This window comes from Crocodylus siamensis, chromosome 5, assembly GCF_052110815.1.
Source record: "Crocodylus siamensis isolate JL-2025a chromosome 5, ASM5211081v1, whole genome shotgun sequence".
Taxonomy (NCBI): domain Eukaryota; kingdom Metazoa; phylum Chordata; order Crocodylia; family Crocodylidae; genus Crocodylus; species Crocodylus siamensis.
The window spans coordinates 196,894,562-196,900,803 of record NC_143399.1 but is presented as its reverse complement, the minus strand read 5'-3'; the positions used below and the strand labels follow the sequence as shown (position 1 = coordinate 196,900,803).

The 6,242-nt window shown below is 48.3% G+C and overlaps 1 protein-coding gene across 1 annotated transcript in view; it reads left to right on the top strand.

The window, feature by feature from the left end:
- The first annotated feature begins 2,108 nt into the window (after positions 1-2,108).
- The window catches only part of SCN5A (sodium voltage-gated channel alpha subunit 5), a 317,379-nt gene continuing 313,245 nt past the window's right edge, over positions 2,109-6,242 (top strand). The window contains exon 1 of the mRNA XM_090047773.1: positions 2,109-2,360. The gene's annotated coding sequence lies outside the window, so the exon portion shown is untranslated. The remainder of the gene's footprint in view (positions 2,361-6,242) is intronic.

Here is a 6,242-nt window from a genome sequence, read left to right as displayed (position 1 = left end):
AGCTAACATTGCATGACTGGGCATTTCGTATCTTCTGATGTTACAAAGGAGAAAGAAATGTAAACACAGGGACCAACATGACATTTATAGATTTGCTGCAAAATGGTAAGAAACACGAAGGGATCGTGGCTTCCTGGCTAGGGCACCGGCCTAGGTGTCAGGGGACCTGGTTCTGTGCTGAGCTCCATCACGGACCAGCGCGTAACCTCAGGTGAGCTGCTCTCAGCTCCCTCCCTGCCTTTCATTTGTCCTGTTGGTTTACGTTGTAAATACGACTTCTGTGCTTTCTATCAACTTGAAGTACACTGCACTCATTTCACTATCAATGAAGCTATCACTTTAGCAGGCTAGGAATACTTCTCCATCTTTAAAGAAAAATGAATCTAAAAGAGGATCTCTTCTCTTTCCCAGGACTTCACCTGCGATGGTGTTGTGCGGCATTTTTACTTGTAGAGAATGTAGCATTTACAGCAAGCTACCAACTATTGACTGCCCAGAGGAGATGACTGGCTGAGAGGGTGACAGTAGGTGTAATAAATGAGTCACTGAACCCCATTGTCCATACTCATAATCCCATATTTCCCATTAGTTGGTCCAGCCAGCTCCCTCTGTATTTTCTGTAGCATGTTACAAGATCCACGTAAAACTGCAAGAGTACAGCACTAGCAGACATCTGATTGACAACAATTTTTAGAAGTGACTTTGTCGTGTAAGATCTTGAATTGAATGTCTGTCCTGAGACTGAATCTTGCCTGAGATCCCACCAGACTTCTCCTGGGAAGGAGGGAGGTAGCAGTGGCTACAGGTGGAGCGGGACATGGGGGTTTAAGGGCAGAGCAGGGAGGGAGTTCATGGGTAAAGGAGGGTTGGAGGGATGGGAGATGGTGGCATGAGAAGCCTTGGGTTGCATTGGATGGACTTGAAAGAGCAGGAGGCTAAATGGGAGGGAAGGGATAAGCTACCTGGGACAGATGAGGGGCTGAGCTTGGCTGGGTACAGGTCTGGTAAGATTATAAAGAAAGGAGGGGGACTCTGGGGACCTGTAACTAGACCTGGTCGGCTGGAAGGCACAGTGACGACCGGATGGATGACTGGAGCTGGCAAGCAGCAGCCTCTGGAGGGCTGGGACAAGATGAGCTGGGGTACATAGGTGTGGGGGGCAGCTAAACGAAAGTAGGGCTGGTCCGCAGCCCGCACCTGGGAAATGCCTGAAATATGAGCGGCCATCTCCTGACCGGTCAGCCCCACGCATTTAAGCAAACATCCTGCGGGGTACGAGGCAGCCCAGCTGGGCTCCCAGAGGCAAAATCAGTTCTGTTAAAGCACCAGCAAATATCCACCAAAGCGCCAGAGCCCGCAAGCGCGGATATGCGAGCTCCTCAGCACAACGCCATCAATATTCAAAAAGCCAGCGCCAGCACCAGCACAGCGACGTTAAGGTTAGGCTGCAAAGGGTGTCTTCCCTTCCTCCGCGGGGCGCAGCGGAGCCCGCGCTTGCTCTCCTGCTGCGCGCTTCTGCCTCCGCATGAAAAGAAGGGTCATTTTTTTTCAATTGCCCAAGGGCCCAAGCGCCTAAGTCCCACTTTCAGAAGTGACTTCAGTGCTCAGGAGCCAAGTGCCACCGGCTCTGCCAGGGCCGGTCCCCACTGCGCCCTTTCGACAGCCCGAGCCCGAACGGCTCCGCTGGGCCCGGCGCAGCTTCCAGCGCGGGCCGCGGCCTGGCCTGGGGGCGAGCGCGGGGCTGCGCGGGGGGCGCCGGGACCCGCGGGCGAGCAGCAAGCCCCCGGGCGCCCACCCGCCACGGCCCGCTCTCCTCCCCGCGCAGCAACGCGCGCCCGCTCGGCAGCTTGCGCCCAGGGGGCCCGGCGCCTCCCGCAGCGCAGCCCCGCTCTCGCCCCCAGCCCGGGGGGGTTTCCGCGCTCGCCCTCCGCCGCTTCACCCATCTCCCCCGCACCCCGGGCGCGGGGCGGGGCGGCGGAGTCGCGCGCAGCCCCTCCCCGCGCGGCTGCCCCGCTGCCCCGGGCCGCCCCGCGCGCTGCGGGCGGGCGGCGGCAGGGGGCGCTGCGCGGCTGCCGGGCGCGGGGCGGCGCGGGGCACCTCCCGCGCGGGCGGGCGGGCCGCGCCGTGCCACGCGCGCACGCGGGCAGCGGCACAAGTAAGCCATGCGCCCGCCGGAGCCGCAGCCGCAGCCGCAGCCGCAGCCGCAGCCGCAGCCGCAGCCGCGCGGGATGGGGAGAGCGGCCGCGCCGTGAGCGGGCCGGCCGGCCCTGGGGAGTTACTGGCTGGGACGCAAAACTCTTTGGATACAATGAAGTGACTCTGGGACTCTTGGTTTAGCAGGAAAAATTAAATAAAGCAATGTAAGTTTCTCTTTTTCGTTTGTTTGCTGGTAATCCAAGGGAGGAAGATATAGAGGATAAAAAAAATCCAAGCACGCCGGCTGGGGCTGTGCTGGAGGCGGCTGGGCTTGAGCCCTTCCCTGCCTGGGAAGCCAGACTTGGCCCCGGCGGCGTCTGGCGTGGGGCAGGAGAGTTAGGAGCGATGAAACCGCCTGTAGCCCTGTCCCCTCTGCTCTTCCTCCGGGCTGTTTTGTGCCGCGCCGTTTGTGCGGGGTTGAGCTGGGCTGCTGAATCTCATGTAACGTGGAAGAGAGGGAAGTTGGAGCCGCACGGCTTATGCTGGGATAGGAAAGCTGTGGCTTTGCTAGCGAAGGGCGACTTTTTTGCCCCCTTCACTGAGCTACCCTCAGACTTACCTCCAGGTCCGAAACCCACCCCCCGTAACAAATCAGAAAAATCTGAAAATATTTCTGTCCGTGGCACGGCTGCCGCGTTCGGCCAGACATTAGGGAGCCCAGCAGTGAATCAGAAATTAAAAAATGAAACAAAAAGGATATTTGTTAGACAGTGGGGAGAATGTACCATATTGATTTGTCATAAGAATAAGCCTAGTATTGATCTGATTTGTCATAGCAATTAACAGGCAAGATGTATATATTAGTAATGCCATTAACCCCCCCCAAACCAGGCTGCAAAATACCCATCCTTAAAATGTCTGGAACACAGACGTTCAAATTAAGGTCTGTGTTATAATATATGGTATGATAATAATATTATACAGGCTTATTATAATAATGCAGGCTTATAATGTTATAAGCTCACAAAATTAAATAAAGACACAGAAGGACCTGGGGAATTGTGCCTGCAATGATCTTGATTTTATCAAGACAGCCCAGAGGGTCAATTTGTCGTACAAGGAGCAGTGTTACAGGGAATGAAAGACAAATTAAAGCAAAACTTATGCAGCCAAACTGTGACTGCAAAGGGAATAAATCCGATTTTTTCTTTGGGATTTGGGTGGGAAGTGGGATTGTGTTTCTGAAAACGAATGGGTATACACATGCCCATGCACACAGACACATACATCAACAGGTCTTCATTTGCCCAGAAGGGAAAAATGAAGTTGCTATTTGGGGCTCGAGGCAAACCTTTCCTGGGGTCAGTGAGGGAAGTGTTTGAATCCCATGGAGGGGAGGTATGTTCAGGACTAGAGGTGCCTATTTGCCTTTCCACATGGGGCAATGAGTAACTCTTCCAAAAGACAGAGCATCTAGTGGAATAAATGCTGTGTGCAATCCAAAGAGGATTTGTCAATACTAAAAATAAACAGGCCCTTAGATGTGTCCAAAAGGCTCGTGTCCAGTTTCAACATTTTCAGGCCTGATTTACAGATCATCTTATTTTCCCCCTCCCTGTCTCTGTCTTGTCCAAGGTGCTGAAGTTCATTTTGCTGACATTTAACCAGATTTAAGTGATTTTGTTAAAACAGAATGATTTGGGGTGAAGGGTTACTTCTGGAGTAGCCGGGAGAAGAAACAGGGATGTGTTTTCAGACGTGTATATTTGATCCTTAATTTTGGCCTGGGAAAGCAGGGCAGGTGGAGACACAGATGGAAGTGGCAGATCCTATAAGCTTTTGGTGGCAGAGAGTCTGAAAGGTCAGAGCAGCTAGGAAGTGTGTGTGTGTGTGTGTGTGTGTGTGTATATATGTTTGCGCGCGCGTGCGTACAGGGGTGTCCACTTAGTTTAATGGGCCAAGAGGATAGTGCATATGAAGATGGTGCGTTGAGGATGATTTCAGGTATGCTGTGCCAAAAAATATAAGGTGATTCCAGGAAAGTTGGGAGAAAACTGTCAGTATGAGATGGGAGAGATGACTGCGGATTTGGGAAGAATCTCTTTTTATCTAGCTTTTATAAATAGCAAGCTTTAGAAATATGGGGGGGGAAATACCCCGTTTCTTTAGGGAAGTGGCTCAGTAAGGAAGTAATTTTTATGTTGGCCTGTGGTACAAGTTTTGTTATTTTTATATTAACACATCAAAAGGTTTCAGCCTTACGTAGTAAAGTTTATGTAATTCTTTGTGTGCGACTGATCAAAGTTAATGCAGAGAATATTCCTACATGAATGTGACACTGAACTTACACATCACTGGGGAGCCCGTCTGCGGTGTGTGTTTCTCTTTGGTTCTTGATGTCTATCCTCCGGCAGATCATTATCCAACCTCGCACTTCTATAGCACCTACCATTTAAGGATTTCAAAGCACGTAAGAATCAGATCGTACCACCCTTTTTTAGCATGGAAAAGTATTTCTTTTTCTCTGAGGGTCCCACTGATTTAAGGCACACAACAACTCTGCAGGAGAAAGAGCTGTTGACATCCTCTATTTTGGACAAAGAAAAACCGAGGCACGAAGAAGTTAAGTAATTTGCCGAGATCACAAAGGAAATCACCCAGGGCATCACCAGGGGATGACTTCACTCTCAGCACTGTGCTTTAACATTAGAGCTTCCTCATACCAAACTATGGCTTTTCATTTAGGAGAAAAAAATCCCTTGCGGATGTTAAAAACATTGTATTTCTAACTTATAACAAGCTGGCCCCTGTATCTGCTGGGTGAGAGAACTGCAGAGCCTGCTAGACACCTTTGCAAATAACTGAGTGCTGCAGGAATTGTACATTTGCAGTATTGTAGTGCATATTTTATAAAGACTTAGTTTCAAAATTTTGCCTAAGAATTTTTTTTTGTTTTAACCCATAGGAGAGAAAAGATTTAAAAAATGTAGCTAGCTTCTATTTTTAAAAAAATCCCCCAAAACAGCTTATTTATTGTGTCAAAAGTGGATCAATACCTCCTCATTTCTTAGCATGTTCCATTCAGTTTCCTGAATAAAAGATCAACATACGTGTAAGAAGAGAGAGCATTTCAGGCACAACCTTAAAGGGACATCGCTAAGTTTTATAATTCTGGGTATGTTGCATGCCTTCATGTTTTCAAATACCTATAAAGTGGCCTTTTGTCAGGGGTGGGGTTCCCTGTATTTCCTGTACTCAAAAAAAAATTCATCATATTTAAAAATCATGGCTCCAATAACAAAAAAGAAAGAAATAGAAAACATCCCACTTATTTTACACAGGACTCATTGAGGTCCAGATTTAACAGAGCATTTCAGTATATGTGCGCTTGGAGTAAGAGCTTATGTACTCTGCTGAATCAGCCCCTTAGCTGTTAAATTGATAATGTGAACAGATTTATATTTTAAAAGTTTCTACTGTCCTATTTGTTTTCACATTGAAACCTAAAGAAAATACAGAAGGTAATATAGTTTTGTTCATATTAACTTCTAGTTGCTTTCACTTTCGTGTTCTCGTACCCTAGCATAAGAATGCAAACTTTGGTGGCAAACAGTGTAAAAAAACCCGTATTTTTGGTTTTGTTTGTTTAAATAGCTCTGCTTCTTTCACAGAAAAATGGAGGCACTTCTATTGATTTTGGTTTATGTTTTCTATTTTCAAGACCCAAACTGTAGACCCACTTTGACCTGACAGCGTCTCTTTAGGTTTTATCTTGCAAAGTTATCGTTTCTAAATCAGGTTGAAAACCAGGTCACATTTCTGGCTCTATAAGTTTTTTCTCCTTTCTGTTCTTTCCAACTAATTAGAGTCAGTAATAAGGAGGGATAGAAAATTCTTCCATAACTGGGATGTCCCTAACCTCTCTTGCCTTTGTGTTGTATTTGTGTCACAGAATTGACACAGGCCACATATTAGTGGGCCAGGTGGAGCCCATTTGTGCTGTCTTGTAGGAAGTGGTTACCATTAAGTTTCGGTGCAGCTGCCATAGACACCTTTGCAAATATGCCTATTTTTATATTGTGTTAGCTCAGTATTTCCTAATCCTT